The sequence below is a fragment of the Emydura macquarii genome, unplaced genomic scaffold (assembly GCF_026122565.2).
Source record: "Emydura macquarii macquarii isolate MOO-44397 ecotype Brisbane River unplaced genomic scaffold, CSIRO-AGI_Emac_v2 contig_1027, whole genome shotgun sequence".
Classification (NCBI taxonomy): domain Eukaryota; kingdom Metazoa; phylum Chordata; order Testudines; family Chelidae; genus Emydura; species Emydura macquarii.
This window is the reverse complement of record NW_027131164.1, coordinates 6,819,039-6,837,892: the sequence shown is the minus strand read 5'-3', so window position 1 is coordinate 6,837,892 and position 18,854 is coordinate 6,819,039. Positions and strand designations below refer to the sequence as shown.

At 41.9% G+C, this 18,854-nt stretch overlaps 1 pseudogene; it reads right to left on the bottom strand.

Moving 5' to 3' along the window:
- Positions 1 to 1,275: 1,275 nt before the first annotated feature.
- On the bottom strand, positions 1,276 to 15,566 carry LOC137150698 (zona pellucida sperm-binding protein 4-like; annotated as a pseudogene).
- Between the last annotated feature and the right edge of the window lie 3,288 nt (positions 15,567 to 18,854).

Genomic DNA, 18,854 nt, shown 5'->3' with positions numbered 1-18,854 from the left:
TGGATCTTCAGAATGGAGCTGTTCCACTTCAAAATACAGTACCTCTTTGTGACATTCCTTCTCAAAAACAGCACCTTGGAACCCCATATTCCCCACTGTCATATAATTATGATATGTTTTATACAATGTATGCCTTGTGAGGTATCATTTTAAAAGTCTTGATCTGCTAAAAATTAATATCCTGTTGGATTGCATGTGCCATCATTGTATATGAAGTTATGAAGTTTTGCTCTGTTGCTACTGAAAGATGTGGTGAGGTAGGAAACATCCACAACCAGCTTTTCAGGCACAAAAATGGAGTAGCCAGATGTGCTGATAGCCCATTACGGGGGAATCCACTCTCCCAGCAGCCATCCCAAAAGACTTCAGAGGAAACATATACATGATGGAGACTGCTTGACCAGTTGGGGCAGCCCCCGCCCCCCCCCCCCCTCATTACATGCATAGATCTTTCCTATGCTGGAAGATATAAAAGATGGGGAGAGATATCACCACTTGTCTTCACTCCCCCACAACTCAACACCTGAAGGAACGTCTGGAAGGCAAAGGACTTTGAATGGGGGAGGAGGTCCTAGGCTGCAAAGCAGATGAAGCCTATGTATCAAGAATCTGTAGCCTGCTTGTATCATCTGTCAGGGTCAGATATTGTTTCATTTAAATTCTTTTTGGTGTATAAGAATTTAGACTGCAAAGTTTTTTTTGTTGGTAACTATCTCTGGTCTTTTATGCCTACTACTTATAATCATTTAAAATTCTTTCTGTAATTCATACATTTGTTTTATAATTTTACCTAAAACAGTGTGTCTTGGGTTGGAGTGTTGGGGAAATCTCAGCTCAGTGGACAGGGGCTTGTGCCTAACTTCTCCATATCGAAGGTGGGACAGGGCAGACTAAAGAATGAGCTTACTCTGGCCAAAATTTTGACCGGAGCAAGATGGTATAATTCTGGAGTGCAGTGTTAGGACAATTGGCTGGTGCCTCTACCTATTGCTGGTTCATGAGTAGTTAGAGAAAGCATTCATGTACCTCAGTTGGGTGAGTGTCTGCCTGCGAATGCCTGTCTGAGTACTATACATGCTAGAAGATTGTAGCTTGCTGATAGCGTCATAGTGCCAGAGGCAGCCCACGTAAACATTCCTGCTGTCTAGGTGGGTGTGGGGTTCCATCTGCTGTGGTGTTGGGTGATAACAGTGTCTGCCAGGGTCTGCTGTTTGTCACCAGCAAGGGATTGTAAGGAGTCAACACAGGCTGGCAGGTTAAGGGGGCACAGCAATTCTACAGTTTCTGGTCTGCACCCTGGGGGAACCCATCACGCTCTTTTAAGTATTTTAACAAAGGATACTCCATCTCCTTGTAGGAATCAGAATAAGATTTATATAGAACTCAGAATAAGAGTATGAAGTCTTTACGTATTAGACAAGCCCTTTTGTCAAGTCCTTGCCTACCTATATACCTATGATCTTGGTGTAATGGTCTTTTGAAACTAATAGTTTAAGAAGGCAGCACATAGAAGACTGTTCATTAATGCCTAGAATAGAAATTCATGCCTAGGAGAAAAATGGAGATTTGTAGAGGACACTCCAGTGATCATACAGCCCCCCCATAGTCTCTATAAAGAAATATCGCCTCATCTACAAAGACCATTTAAACAAGGGGTTATTATTAGCCTCACCTAACAAAGTAGCCTGGCAAAAAAAGAGGGGGAGGTAAAGGAATTTATAAGTGGAACCTGGCTTCTCTGGGGCAGGTTGTGGCTTCATGTTTGCTGAGTGTCATCCCCTAGTATAGAACCATATAGGTGTGTAATGTAGGAATGTTAAAGGTATGCTAAGAGAATCACTTGAAGAAGGTACAGTGCATGAAGAGCAATTTGCAGCTGTCATTCACATGAAACTTTGCAAAGGGGATGCTGCTTTTTAGAACTCACATTGGAAGTCATGGAGGGGGTGGGATAGGGAAATGTTTTGAGTGTATGAGTATGGACCCAAGTCGTAGAGTGGTAGCATGAGTTACTATGGTCAGTTATAGATATCTGCTTTCAATAGTGATCCATTCTAGATTCATTTTCCTCCCAACCCCCTAGAGAATTCAGCTTCTAGACTTCTCATCCCCTTACCTTTGCGCAGCCTCGAGTTTAGAGTGAGAGCGCCAAATCCTGGCTCAATGCTGGGTGGTTTTTAAATTCATACTGGATAATGATGGTCTGATTCACGATATATTGACATTCACACTTCAGTCTCGGAGGGGGGGAGTAGAGTTTAGACTTTGCTAGAACCTTTATGCTAGGTCAAACAACTCTTCCTGTTTCATCTGCTGTACAGCACCACTTACTGGCATATTAGTGTAGTGCTCTAATTTAGACCTGGAAGCACATCGTTCTCATAGGTCATAACAGTATTCTCAAATTGAAAGAGAGTCAGGCATTTAGCCGAAGACTGTTACAAACATCAAGATCACATCTAGATTAAGAGCAGAGTTTATATTACTAGTGGTGCCTAGGAGTAATAGCTAGTATGGTAGCTACCATAGCCATTTATTCACATCTTTCACTGCCTTATCTCATGCACACTTCATAGTAAGACATACTCAACCCACAGATATATCATTGGTCAATGTGCACGATACTATAGCCATTATTCACTCTGAAACCAAAGAGTTTATAAGCCATGTCACAGCACATGAGGTCTGAAGTGTAGCATGCAGTTTTCCAGGATGTTACATTACACTATGTAACATGGAAAGAGCAGTTCCTTCCATCTGTTGCAGTTAGGTATGGTGACTATATTCAGTAGGTGAGAGAGAGACTTGTCAACCTTCACCCTCAGTGATGTTTACATTTAGTGCATTTTAGTGTAATCCATCCATGAGATCTGTTCCTCTTATATATTGCAATATCTTTGGAACGGGATATTTTCTGTATTCATGCAATGCACCCAGCCCTCCCCAGTCCTGTTCAGGCATCTGGCCAGCACAATAGTAATTGCAATATTACAATCTGCCCCAATCAAAGACAGGGTTCTTTTGCCTTCCTACTTATTCCACAGGTGCTTACATGGAATTTGAATGTTGCACTCTTCTCTGGCACTATAGCAGGCCTTCACCATTTGTCTTGAGAGACAAATAAACTTAGTATCCAGGTCTTGTGATTCCTGCTATCTTCATTTCAATGATAGCTGTAGTTCCATTTGGCAAACAGTCTGAAGACAAGCATTCAGCATACTCTTTCCCTAGTCCCTAACAGAGAGCCATCATTACCAGTCTAGGTAAGTCCAGACAAACATTTGACATAAAGGTAACAAGATACACTTATTAGTTCCTTAGGTGAAAATCTGCATGAGACTGAGAAATTTCTCATATTAAACATGTTCCCCATTTTTAAGTGGAGTGAAGCTGTTATTCCAGAGGGATGAATGTCCTCTAAGAGATCAGAAGTTGATTAGGAGTTAGATCAGTTTAATCCAATTGAGACAGCTTCTGATTGAGATACCAGGTCAGTTTCATATAAGTCAAAGGATGAAATTGACTCAACTGTCTCAGTGGCAAGACTTTGCCTTCACTAAGGCTAGGGTTTTATCTTGTGGCACTGAGTCATCTCAAACTTCTCCAGATGTACCATTAGCAGAAGACTGTTGGGCTTAAGGATACTGATATGGGCATCCTCAGTATTGTCTCTGAAGTTCAGAGAAGAGATGGGGCAAAAAAATAAATCTGAGCCACTCTAGGATAGAAGTAGAGCCACAAGGTACATTTATGGGAAGTTGGATGCCATTAGTTTTAGAATGAGGAATTCTACCATCAGTATGCCATAGTTAGCTTTGACATCAGTAGCTCTCCAGGACAGGACATGCTAGTGATATGAAAGTTTTTATTCCATTTCTACCTCTGTCACAACTTCCAATATAACCCTCCCATCCTTACTTTTGTAGTTAAGTAATACTGTTGTTTTATTGCCGGTAGGCTTCAAACTTTGCTTAACCTTTACATGTTAAGTTCCTCCCTCCAATTATAGTGGGTTAGACATGATGCACATTTGGTCATCCCTACCTCATACAGTACATGTGGGCATAACGAGGGACATGAATTGTGAAGTGGGTGCCACTGTCTTCCAGTCCATAGTTGTGCTTCTGAACAACATCTGAGACTGGTGTAAGTTTGAAATGAAGGGCAGCCAGTTTTGATCCATATTGCCATGAATAACTGTTAGATAGAGGTTTTCCTCATCACAAAATCTTCTTGCACTGGATAACACTGTAAAGAGAGAAGTGTTGATGGACTGCTAACATTCCATGAACAAACTGACAATTTAGGGCCAAGTTCATCCCTGATGGAATGCCATTAGCTTCAGTTGAGTTGTACAATAAGTGGGTTGATTATTTGTCTTTGTCTTGTTTCCCTGCACCCTTGACAGGAGAGATGGTTATGATCGGAACAATGAAGGTCTCATGTGTTGGCTGTACTATGAATCCAAGTGTGTATGTTCTAGTGTCCTCTGTTAAGTATTGACAGACAGACAGCATCAAGTCACATTTAGAAACTCCAAGCAGTAGAGTGTTGCAACGTATGCAGTAGCTATACTCTTTAGTACCTACCTCTTTCTTAATGCCAGGCACATCAAATGAGACTTCTATTACATAGTCTTGGCTTCCATTAGGATATATAATCTCATAGACTTTGTATCCATGCTGAAGTTTGTACAGCTACACAGTTGTCTTGGTAGCAATTTCTTTAGTTGGAAGAGGTTTTGATTAATGAAGAGCAATGCCGAACAGAGCTTTTATAGGTCTGATTGCTCATTTAAAATTTTAAAGTTCAAGTCCCCTCCTTTAGGGCACATTGGTTTGTATTCCTTCACTTTTAAGAATTTAGGAGAAAGTCAAAACAAAACAAACGAAACTGAAATTAGCTCAGTTAACTGTCAGTGTCCATCAAATCAGACATTTAAAAATAGTTCAAGCAGCATATGAAGATACTAGATATAGTTCAAAGGAGGGAAGACAAGAATGATCTGGGGCAGGAAAATAAGCCTTATGAAATGTGGTTTAAGGACTTCACTTTATTCAGCTTATTGGAGAGAAGATTGAGATGTGACTTGATCGCTGTGTATAGATACTTACACATGGAAAGGATATCTGATAGTGGAAGGTTTTGTAACCTTCCTGACAAAGGCGTAACAAAAGCCAATGGCCGGAAGCTGAAGTTAGACAAATTAAAAATTGAAATTGGACACAATTTCCTAGCAGTGAGAATAATTAAATTTTGGAATATTTATCAGGGGAGGTGGTGGACTCACAATTGGTTGAAGAATTTAACATGAGATTAGATATCTTCCTAAAAGGAATTATTGTAATCCAGCTTCTGGGAGCTATTCTACACTCTGTGCATTTGCAGGGTTGGGCTGCCTGGTGGTGGTCCCTTCTGGCCTTGAGATCTGTGAATATATGAATCTTCCTATTCATCTCCCATGCTGCCCATGCTACTATGGCTATGCTACTATTTTTAGTGCACTAGCTCAATGAAAGCTGGTGTGAATAAATTTATTTGAGCTGGAAATCACACCCTGTTGCCTGATTTCTGGGTGTTTAGTAATTAATGGGGTTATAGGCTCGCCAACTGATCTGATCAGAAGATAATGAAGTTCTAGTCCTGGAATCAGGCTCCAGAAGAGTTTTTTTTACAGGGACCCCCAGGGTGCATGTCAGGAATGCTCACACTGATAACCGAATTTGTATAATTTATAAGCTTTTATTAAGATAACATAAAATGATAGACAAATGAAAAAGAATAATCAAATGGATAATGGATAGGATTACAATCTTATTCTAAAGACACATGTGATATATATTTATATGGCATGCTTTGGATTAATATACTCATACCCTTCCCTGATGACCTGGTTGAGAGAGTTGTTCGGTTCCTCAACTTTTGAGTAGAGGGGTGAAGAGCTGGGCAATGCTCGCGAGCTAAGAGCTATAATGCTAAGACTAGGACTACAAATAATACTATGTATATACTAAGAGCAAAAGATTTTAAGAAACACTAACTAAAAGTAGCTTAAAGAAGGAGTAGCTGGTGATCACACCCAAGTAACATGGTCCAATAAAAGATATTACCTCACACACCTTGGCTCTCTAATCTTCTGTGACCAACGTGGCTAAAAGTACACTGAATATAGCTGTGTCTGTTCAGATTTTTAGCTCTCCAGGCAGAGATTTTGCCTGCAAACAACCATGCAGACCAATGGGACTGTGTAAATTATAAATGATAATAAATAATACTCTCATCAAGCAATCAGTTTTTAATTATTGAATAGTGCAACATATACTCTTGCTGTTAATATGGATAGTACTCTGGTTATTTAAATATGGATTTACTTATTAATGTTTGCAGTATACACTTGCAATATAACAAATAGACAATTTCCAAAGCCTGCATTTGGGTCCCACTAAAACAATACTTGAGGTTGCTTCTGGCTGATACAGGGAGAGTAGTTTTGTGCAGGCTGTGAGGCCTTTCCCATCAGTCCTGCATGAGCCATATGTGTCTGTGGTGAGATCAGGGGTCGGCAACCTTTAGGAAGGGGAGTGCCAAGCCTTCCCCCCGCCTCTCTCCCATGTGCCGTGGGCCCAGTGCCCTGGCCAGTGACTTACCGGGTGTTCGGCGGCAGTGGTGGTGGTGGGGGAGGATGTGTCTGCAGGCCTGTTTCCTGCTCTCCCCTTTTCCCCCCACTGTGGGGGTGGCGGGGAGCGGGAGTGAGAGGGGGGAAGGCTTCCTGGCCCCAGCATGCCTGGGGTCCCTGGAAGGAGTGAGCAGCCGCCGTGTGGCCCTACTTGGGGCCAAGAGCAGCGCGGCTCTGGCCAGCAGGTCACCGGCCCACTTAGGAGAGGGGCAGGGCCAGGTCAGGCGGGGGAGTGGCTGCTGCACTTGGGGCTGGGAGTGGAGCAATGTGCTGCCGAAAAATCATTGTGCGTGCCACCTTTGGCACGCATGCCATAGGTGGTTGACCTCTGCTATAGATGGTCAGCTGCTTGTGGTGAGCAGTCACATCTCTGCTCTGCCTTTATCGTGTACGGAATGAGGCTAAGTGTCACAAGAGAATGAAGCTCACTCCCAGCATCATGGTGAGGTTTGGGAGGTGCTTCTTATTAGTGTAAAGCACTTCGATTTAGTCCATTCTCATTCCTCTAAGGGCTACAGGAGCTGCTCCTGCAACGTTCAGACCACAGCAGTTGGCAACAAGCCAACCCCTACCAGTATGAAAGGAATTTGAAATTTGTGATCAGTCAAAGCAAAGGATGCTGGGGAGTCCCATGTGATCAAAATTATCATCTGATTCCAATCTAAATCCAGCAGGAGTCTGATCATCACAATCTCAGTCTCTAAAGAATACTGAAATTCTAAGGCCTGCACTGGAATTCTATGACCTACATTATCCAGATCTGATTAGATGATCACATGGTCCCTTCTGGCCTATAAAATCCATGACTATCATTATAATTATGGGATAAAGTGAAGGAGAAATGATACGGTATCACACACAACACAGTGGTTTTGTGACTGTTCGGTACCATGTGGCTATATTAGCTGTCAGTTCTGGCATTTCTTAATATATTTTGACCTTTTGGGTAAAAGATGATTCTCTAATGACTGTAGGATCAGTAGCAAAAAACCCACAACTGGCAGGTAGCGCTAGGGCAAGGAGGGCCAAGATCTATGGATTAAGAAAAGAGACATAGGCTACAATTTTTTTAAAGTGACTAGCAGTTAACGGCAACTTTAAGGCTTTTTTTACTCCATATCCTCCTATCCCCATAGCCAAAACACATGCTAAGTACAAAACAATATGATAATTCCCCTGGAGTTGGATAATAAGTTCCCTCATAGTAATGGAAACAATAAAACCAAGAGGAATTTGTTGGTCTCCCCCTTAGATGACAAGAGCAGACTAAAAACCCTGGTAGCACATCCAAGAGGAAATTCAGTATAATTTTCTTCAGTGAGGTTTACAATGTAGTGTTAGGAGGGTCGACTAACTGCCTCATGAACCTCTCATTCTGTTTTCTACCCAAGGAAGACGTTTCTAGGCAGCCTGCTTGTGTACTGAGCTTATTCAAGCATTTCCCATGTAAAAAAAATGAAGCCAGAAAACATGCAATTCAGCTATAAGTGCTGCCTACAAAAGCAGACACATTAGATAGAACGAGGTTATTAACTAGGACTCAGCCTTCTTGTCTGCACTGCCTCCATAGCCAGATGAGTCCTTGGGGGATACTAATGAGTTACTAAATCATTAATGGCATGATAGTGCCATTCAGGCAAAACCCTGCTTTTGGTGGAGCCTACATTCCCCAGAGGGACTCTGTCTCAGAGATGCAGAATGACTCCTGGGGCTCCCCAGTGCACAGGGAGAGCACATGGGATGGCTGCTGTCTTGGCTGACACACCAGGGACTGAACTGGGGACCTCCAGAACAGAAAACATTAACTGAAACTCCCTGGGTGAGGCTGTAAAAGACTTATAGTCTCTGTAGATCAGGCCCAGAGGGGGAACCTGTAACAAACAGGTTACACCAGCTCATGGATACACACACCTATGGTTAGACCACCTCACGAAGTGCAGCCTACTCCCCCCATATAGCCAGCACATAAGGGGCACAAAGCCATGATTCCATCTCCTTTTTATCCCTCCCTGCTCCTTTTGAGGTGTGGGCATCCTTGGCACCCTGGAGTGACTAGTGGAGGAGTCTGTGCAGGGCTGGATTTTCAATTAGGCACAGGGGCCTAGGGGTGTCGACATTCTAGGGGCACCTAAACAGTGGCAGATTACTGTACGGGCCAATGGGACCCGTGCCCAGGGGCCCTGGACAATTTGGGGGCCCTGCATGAGTACTGGAATTCTGGCCTCGCCCCTGCTCCTCCTCCATTCTCTTGGGGTCCCGCCACCCTGCTCCTCCTCTTCCCCCTGAGGCCCCACCCCCTGGCCAGAGTGCAGTGGAGTGGAACCCAAAGTGGAGCCCAGGGTGAGCCCAGGGTGGAGTGGAGCCCAGGTGGAGCCCAGAGCTAGCCAAGACAGTTGCCCCAGCCCCTCTCTCCCCTGTCACTCCCCACCCATGTGGAAAACACGAAGGTCAGCTATAGGCAGGGAGGGTGCTATAGTTGCTTGGCCTACGGGTGCATAAGATGTAAATCCAGCTCTGTCCCTGAGGAGGGACTGCAATTCTGTTCAGCCCTTATATGGGCCCCACAGGGTAGGGGAGGGTCCTCATAACTTCTTATTCCTGCTTGGTAACTTCAGCCGTTTTAGGACATATGCAGCTTGTCTTCTTTATTCACTAACACTGGCTGCTGACTGATGGAGACAGCTCCCTCATGGGGCAGTTGGATCAATCGGTAGATGTTCTGCCACTAGAACAAATTGAACCAGATGGAGTCAATGGCGTTACCCTAGACTAGAGATTAATTTGGCCTCTTAATTTTAGTTTGCAGCAGAGAACTGTGCTGGGTGGGACAGTGTTTTGAAGAGTTTGTAGTCAAATAGAGAAGAAATGTAGTGCTGTGAGTACATAGAAGAATTAGGTGCAGACAAAATATAAGGACTGTCCACTGTCCAGAGACTGTTGTGTGCAGTGCTGATATTTATGTGCTATCTTCTTATTTACCATTCAGTTATGTCATTCAATTATTGCTGTCAGCATATAGCCAGTTTTTCTCTGTTATGTAGTTATATATGGCTACCTGACAATCATAATAAACAGAAGTGAAGAACTGCCTGATTTTAAGATGTATTGTAACCTGTATAATCTGGTTTTATACCTTGAATATAAATATCATTCTTCTCTCTTGCTTTTTGAGGGGGAGCAATAACATATTATTTCTCTCTACCTGCATATGAATTCCAGAGTAATATGCATATTCATTGTTCCGACCCTCAAATCACATGCACAAAATCCTCTTGTTTGTTTGTTTTTTAGTGGAAGTTTAGTGGAATTGTTCTTCCTATAGAGGAAGTGGAAGGGTCTAAGAATTTGCAAACTTTGTTGCAATTATTTGTTACCCCATCTCCCCTTCCCCACTCCAGCCTGCTTGTTTGTGCCCGCCACCTGTTAGTCTTGTCTTTCAGGTTGCAAGGTGTTTGGAGCAGGGACTCTTATTTATCATTTACTTGGACAATGGCTAGCACAATGGGGCCCAACCTTTTGGTGACCTTTAGGCACTACCACAACATAAAGGTTCAATAATAATAATCTTCTATGGACCTCGGCCAAGATTTTAAACACTGGGTTCCTAAATTAAGACTTCTGTGTACATATTTATGCATCTCAATCAGGCTCTCAAAGATATTTAGGTGCCTATCTCCAATTGATTTCAATAGGAGTTGAGCACTTAAATTCCATTGAGGCTGTAAGGCATAAATAAATAGCCTAATTTTAAAAAATGCTGAGCTCTTATTTAGGATATGAATTTAGATGCCTTAATTTAAGCACACAATTTTGGAAAACTTGTCATTAGTCTCTAGACTCATTGCATGCGCTCTCTTGTACCTGGATTAGATGTTTCTGGAAAATATAGATATGATTAAATATATTTTATGTATTTAAACTACTTATACCTGCTTAAGAAATGAAAAGAGATGTTTTCCCTCAAAGTTCATGCTTATGTATTTTTAAAAGTCTTCATATTTTGCATATCAAATTTATTACAAAGAGTACATTTCTCTTTTTGGATGCTGGATATTAATGTTCTGTTTCAGTTTTCCAGGGATCTTAATCTTTCCAATCATCACATCTGGTTCAAAGTTAGTTTGCCACAGAAATTGTCTTCTATAATTTAACATTGGGAACTTTCTTTGGGGCAAAAGTCTTCAACCCCTTATCTGACACCAGATTTAAAATGGCACAACTAGAGATGGAAAGTGAAAATAACATGTCATCCCCAGCAAGTAAACAGAATTACAATTGTGACCCGTCCGTGCCCAGGGTAGCCACCTGAGAATGTCAAGATCAGGGCAGGCTGCAAAAGGAGAGCAGATTCTCCCAGCACTGGTGGGTGGCACTAAAGTGAGACTTCCCAACCAGCTACAAACTGCACTTCTGAATCCCCACAGAAGCCAGTACACAAATGCACACAGCCCCCTTTATTGTATTCCAGTTCCTGGCTCCCAAATCAGCACTAGGTCCAGTAAAGAGACCAGTTGTTTAAACTCTATGCTCTTTACTAAAAAGGGTCCCTCTGACTCCAAGGGGTCAGCCACAGTACCAGTTCAATATAAGTTTGGATCTTACCTAAAAAACCACGCTGCCAGCCAATCCTTTAGTAACTGAAACTAAAGGCTTATTATAAAAAGAAAAAAATAAACCGTGAGAGAAATGTTAAAAGATTAGAGCAATCACATACGTACAAATGATTAAAAGTCCATATACATCAGGTTTCTGGAAGAAATGTAGAGTTGCAGGCTCGTATAGTTCCCTCTGGTACACATCAGTACCTGAATGGGTCTAAGTCCTTCGGTTCAGTTGCAAGATGAATTGATCCAGAGGTAGGTGTGTGTCTGCAGCTGGTTAGGAACATAGACAAAATGGATTCTGTGGTTTGATCTTATATACCCTCTGTCCTGGGCCATGCGGCATGGGGAAAGTTACAAAAACTAAGATGGAGTCCAGAGTCACATGGGCCAATCCTGGTAACTCTTCAGGTATGCCTCGGGTTTCTTCCTGGACCCCTTGTCTCTGTGAGTGTCTTAATGGGCCGTTAAGCAGGCTATTGTCTTGCCGCCTCTCTGTCTGGGGTGTGTCCCAGCCAGCCCAAATTGACATACAGAAATATCAAATACATCCATAACTTCCATTTTACATATAATACATGAATGTAAGTATTATTGTCTTACTCAGCACGATATATCCTTTCTAACAGTACCAGACATGATATATCTCACACGAATTATCATGATTCTGACATACTGATGTCACACAATATCTAAATGCCCCCCCACTCCAGCCAGCCCGCGTGACAACAATATTTGTTAATAAAATCAAAGATAATGTCTTATCAACATCCAGACTGAGGCAATATAGCATGAATAGAGGTGCAATCTTCTGTTCATTTGAATGAATCTCATCTTCCAAGCCTAATTTTAACTATTAAAATTCACTTTTATGCTAGTTCATGGTATCAAATCCTATTAGCCACTGAAGCCTCTAGGACCTGATGCTACACTCTTGAATTGCCCATGCCTTGATCCTCTTTAACATCAATGGACCTTGGATTAGGCTGCAAGAATGCAGGATCAGGCCCCTGGTGTTGCCAGCCTACAGTGCCGGGGAAACGTCAAAAATGTTTTCTAGTGATTCATTTATTTAAAAATTCGGATATGCTCTTGACTTGTCATCACAGTTCTCTTGGTAGCACTTTAAGTTGCCAGTGGGAAAAAGATAAGTTCAAGTTCAGACAACTTGTTAAACTGAGGTTCCCTCTCTCCATAACTGGCAGCCATCCAGAATGAAGATAAAGTTCTCATAGCACTTTTCATAACGATTAGGGGATCACTCTGGCATTCTGCCCAACAGCCTTTTCTTGTTGACACAGGTTCTAATCTTGAAGGGCCAAATTGTGGCTGGCTTTTATGCAAGTGCACAGGGGTAAAGGGACAGACACAGAGAGCCTTCCTGCCTTGCATGATGGCCTGTGTAAGGACCCATCAGTCCCCAGAATACAGGAACTGCTCCCTCATTGCACCCTAATGTGGGTAGGAGGGACAAAGGCACGGCTCCAACCCAACCCCACATCAGCCTGTGGAGAAAGTAATTCAGAAGAATGGTATAGGCTGCACTCCACACATCTGCAAATAGCTCAGGGAAAGGAAAGGAAAGATATTCCAATGGTTAGAGAGCTAACTTGGCATTTGTTCAATTCCCTGTCCTGTCTCAGAATTTCTGTGTGACCTTGGTATCTGTATCTCAGTTCCCCATTAGTATGATGGGGTTAATACTAGTGCCCTACCTTCCAGGGATGTTGTGAAGGGAGGAGATACATTAAAAGATTGTGAGGGACTTAGATACTATGCTAATGAAGGCCATATAACTTCATAAGATAGAATGTGCTTTCGTGTAACTCCACTAACTTAAATGGAGTCACTCTGGATTTACTCTGCTCTGGTGTAATGGAGAGAAGAATTTGGCCCATGATGTCAATTAAATATTTTACAGGAGAAAAAAATATTTTCTCATTTTGCCATTTTTTGTACATATTTCTCTTGACCTGGGATCTAGCTAAACATTCATGAGAGGTGGTCAAAAATTGGAAATTCTGTCTCATGGAAAATTCCAGTATTTCAACATTTGTTTTAATCCTGAATAGAGATGAAAAGTGTAAACATCAAAATATCTTAAGGAACAGAAAGTTCTGAAAAATTTGAACTTGGAAATATCTAAATGTTTTGTTTTGCCAAACTAAATTGAAACATGTTGTTTTGGCTCATGTTGACATTAATCTGTGTCCTCCGGTGCTGCTGTGGTGGATTATGGGAATTATAGTTTGGATGCCTCATGCCCCCCTTGGTCTCTATGGCCCTGGCCAGACTACATTACCTATGGCGCACTGTAATCTTGGGACTCCCACAATACACCAGAGTGGTTTAACCAGATAAGAGACTACCTATATCATGGGAGATGTAGCGTAGAAGAGAATGAGGGCATAACACTACCAAATTACATCGCTGATGAGTCACTGCAGCAGCTCAGGCAGTCACAGATTAATGTCAAACTGTCCTGAAATGAAATGTTCTCCTTCAGTTTTGTATTTTGTTTTGGGATGACCTGATCTGAAATAAAATATTTCATTTAGATTTTCCCAGTGGAAAACTGAAACATTTCAGCAAAACTGATATTTCCTCAGGAAAATATCGATTTTGTGGAAACTGCATTTTCCATCAAAAAACATTTCAGCTGAAAATTCCTGATAAGCTAACATTCATGTGTTATTAGAGTGAATAGCTCTATTAGAGTGAATGATTTCTTTAATTGCCCAAGTTGTGCTTCACAATGAAATCCAGTATTAACAACATTATGTAGAATAGAGAAATATCTCTGAATTACAAAGATTTGGGATATAACCTCTTGCATAGGTAGTGGGTGAGAACTCCTATTGATGCTATGAATCAATATGCTGTATGGATTTCTGTTGTCACTGATATTAAGCTACCTCCGCCATCATTGTTGAAGTTAAATTAGGACATAGTTGAAGCTGGCAGTCAGCTGTGGCAAGATTAAATATAAATAGTGCCATCACCCACCTGAAAGGAATTACTCCAATAGTATAATTGAAAATTCTACTATGATCCTGAAGGACTCCCAGACTATAATACAGACTTGGGCACAACATATAACCAACCCCTCTGAGAATAACTTGGGGTGATTCTAATCTTACTTTTGCTTTACTGTGATGAAAGTAACTCCTTTGAAGTCAGTGGAGTTACATTAGCAGAAGACTGATGTACATGAGCCAAAAATCTGGTACCCAAATGCTAAATAGCTCTTGGCTTTAATTACATTAATGAAGTTGTAAGGGGGATACAAAACTAGAGGTTCTCAAAGAAGTCAGTGACACTACTTCTAGCATAAAAACCCAATCCCGAAAACGCATGCATGTATTTTTTATACTACCATGAGTAATCTAAGGGGCTACCATGAGCTGCTGCAGCATCCCTGTGGAGTTGTAGGATTGGATGCCTCATGGCCCTATTCTTCATGGGACTTCTAACAGTAGTAAAGTTAAATATGTACTTACGTGTTTGGACCCTAAAGTGTTATGTAACATGGGTTGGGGGATCAGAATATGGCTCTTAGCAATCTATTGAGCTCTAAGATGAATCTAAAACCAACTACCTTCCTATATGAGCCTGAGGAAGATGTCCAGTGTCTAGCAGCAATAAAGTAACATTGTACAGTTTCTACAGCACAAGTAATACATAAAACAATATACTGTTCTCGACCTCTAGACAGTAGAGGAAAGATAATCAGAGCTTGCTGCTAAACAAATTAAACCTGAGCAAAACAATTTCATTCCACTAGAAGTTGGAGGGATTCCTTTTCAGTGTGACTTTAAATTAAACAGCAGCAGTCCAACATCAGTCCCGGGGCTGGTGATACAGCGCTTAAAGCTCTTTGCTAGCCTCATCATATTCTTGACATATTCATAGCAGTCCAATGGAAGTCCCAAGACTGCTTTTAGAGTTCTTGTGCAATGTTAGTGAATCCTATATTGTTGCAAAGGAGTCTGTTTTCAACTCCATAGCAGTCTCTTTATAGCATGGAACTATATTATAATGGGGATATTTTCTGAGAAAGAAGCAGTACAGATGCTAGTCAGGTTGATTTTCTTCTTGGACACACTCAGATTTGAATGTATTAAATTCTTCAAGGCAGTGAGTTAAGTATTTTTGTCTTATAGAGCACTGAACGTGCTGTTTGTGCACAACAAATTAATAATAAAGTAATGGACCCTTTTACAAAGGTTTATACCTGTATCCAGGAAAATACAGGTGCTTTTGGGGTCATCCAGAAACTTACTATGCATCTCTTGGGGCTAAGGGGAAGCTCTGTATCAGAATCCTTGAGGCTCATTCAGACAATTGTCGCACTTTGGGCTTGATTCTCCATTGCCCTGCACTGTAAGTGGTCATTTTCACTGGTACATGCTTCGGGACTTAAACCAGTTTCTAAAGAGCAGAGTGATACCTAGTGTAGAGTGGCAGATTATCCCATAGTTGCTGTCACGCTGGCTGGATTGGGGGCGGGGGGGGGGGGGGAGGGCATTTATTATGTTATTTAACACCAATATGTCAAAATCATAGTAATTCATGTGAGATATGCCATGCCAGGTACTGTTAGAAAGGCTATAATGTGCTAAGTAAGATGATAATATTTATATCATGTGTTATATGTGTAATGGAAGTTATGGATATGTTTGATATATCTGTATTTCAAATTATGCTGTGCCTGGGTCACATCCCAGACAGGATGGCTGCGGAACAATAGCCTGCTAATGGCCCATTGAGAGATCCACAGGTACAAGGGGCCAGGGAGAGAAGCCAGGGATATACCTGATGAGTCACCAGAACTTAGTCATGTGACTCTGGACTCCATTTTGGTTCCTGTAAAATTTCACAAGCAGCATGGCACAGACCAAAGGACATAAAAGCCAGCTGCCCAGAGGTCCATTTTGTCTTTAGTTTCTCTTTCAGTCATCGCCTACCTCTGGATCAACTCATCTGCTGAGGCTGTGAAACAAAGGACTGAGACCCATCCAGGTACTGGATGTATACCAGAGGGACTATACAAGCCTGAAAACTCCACAATTCTTCTAGAAACCTGATATATACGGACTTTCAAATCAATTGTATGTATCTGATTGCTTTAATCCTTTAACATTTATCTTATAGTTTGTTTCTCTCTTTTTATAATAAACCTTTAGTTTTAGTTACTAAAGGATTGGCCGGCAGTGTGGTATTTTGGGTACAATCTAAACTTATATTGATCTGGTAATGTGGTTGACCCTTTGTGGTCAGGAGAAACCTTTTGGGTAAAGAGCATAGAGTTTTAAATAACTAGTCTCTTTACTGGACCTAGTGGCCGATTGGGAGCCGGAGACTGGAATGCAGTAAAGGGGGCTTTGCATGTTTGTATATTGGCTTCTTGGTAACCAGTGTGGGGAATCAGAAGGAGTTTGTGGCTGGTTGGGAAGTCTGACTTCAGTGTCCTCCACCAGTGTTGGGAGAATCTGCTCTCCTGTTGCAGCCTGCCCTGACCATGGCATTTTCAGTTGGCTACCCTGGGCATGGAAGGGTTACAGTTGCCTTCGGTAGGGTTCTCGTTTCTTTGTCCAAAGCCACTGCTGGAGAGAAGATACTTAACTAGATGAACTTTGGGTCTGATCCAGTATGGCAATTCATACGTTCCTTTGTGCAAAGTGGATATCAAATGCTACCATTCTGATCTGGTAGTTTCTTACATCTACTCTGCGGCCGTGTAAATGGCTATAGAAGATGCACAGCACTGGAGAACCCTTTCAGGAGCAGGATTCAATCGAGTTGGAAAGATAATCAACTCCCAAGTGTCAGTTATTATTATTATCGTAGTAGCATCTAGAAGCCTCAGTCTCTGACCAGGACCCTGTTATGCTAGGTGCTGTACAAATTCATAATAGAAAGATGGTTCCTACCTCAAAGAGCTTACAATCTGAGGGCTTATCTTCATGTACAGCACTACAGCGCAGCTGTGCCACTGTAGCACTTTAAGTGAAGATGCTACTATACCACTGTGAGAGCTTCTCCCAGAGTGTAGTTAATCCACCTCTTTGAGAGGTGGTAGCTATATCAGTGGGAGGAGTGCTCTTGTCAACATGGCACTGTCTACATGGTGGGTTAGGTCGGTATAACTATGTTGCTCCGGGATATGAATTTTTCACACCCCTGAGTGAAGTATTTATACCAGTATATGTCTGTAGTGTAAACCTGGCCTAAATATCAGACAAGACACATCAGATGGATGCAGAAAAACACAAGGAAACAATGAGGCAAATTGTGGTAACCTAACACTTTTCAGGGATTGAGGACTCATGCGAGGTACACTAAACATGTAACAAAAAGAACCAGTCTTTGTCCAAAAGGGCTTACAGCTGAGCATATGATGAGCAACGACAGATGGATACAACAAAAAGCTGTGTGCGTAGGGCAGGCAAGCTAAGATTGAAATGATCACATGTAATGTTAGCCACAGTCACGTCACACCAACCACCTAAACATTGGTGGGCATTTTGCGGCATCACCATGGAGGTGAGTTGTAAGGAGGGATTTGAAGGAGGATAACAAGTTGGCTTCATGGGCTTTTTCATGGCGCCAGTCCCATGCATAGTGGGCATCACGGAGAACACATAGGTGCTTAAGGGAAAATTGGACTAATGGCTAGTAAAGGCTTTGGCAAAGTGGGCTTTTTGCTGGCTTGATATTGTATTAGAGTTGACAGGTAAGACAGGGTAGCTCACGCTGTTTCTTCCTGTGGATATCGCTACACTCAAATTTTTAGTTGTTTTAAAACCTGCTAATCAACACACATAAATTTTAGTGTAGCCACCACACATGTTTTTCTGGGACGTACGTGTATGTGTGTGTGTGTGTGTGTGAGAGAGAGAGAGAGAGAGAGACTCAGGGTCTAGTCCCAGTTCATTTGAGGTCTGTGAGGTTTATCTAACAATCTAATAAATTATTTATCAATTTATTCAATACCAGACGGCCTCATAATCCTCAAAAAAAATCTATGAAACTTCTTGGTTTAGTCTTAACTTTTTCCAGATAAATACAAGACAGTAATGAAGCTGTAGTGGTCCCTTTCTGCAATTATTTGGACTCGGCCAGGCTCATAAGAATTGTCTTGCTCCTTCCATTATTCATGAGAGCAGAACAGGGTGGGAAGGGACTGTGGCTGAATGCTCTCAAATAGATGTACGTATGCTTACATCTCAATAACCAGTGCTGCGTGCCTATATCGCACTATTGATCCACTGCCCCCTTTCCTTTTAAGATCTAAAAGAAATCTTTAAAATTCTGTCTTCCTCCGCCACAGCTAGTGGCTGACTCTAGCCCCTGTCCGGTGCTCAGGGGAGGAGACATGTCAAGGGCTAAGAACTGAGCAGATAAACAAAGAAAAGAAGAAAAAAAGATGGTGCGAATAAAATTTAAAAAATGTTGTTTGTATGGAAATAATGGAAATGGAAAGAGAGGGAATAGTGAAAAAGAAATAAAAGGCAGGAAAAGAGGAGAATAAGCAGATGGCGAGAGTGCAGGGGCTACAGCGTTTGTGCTGCTCT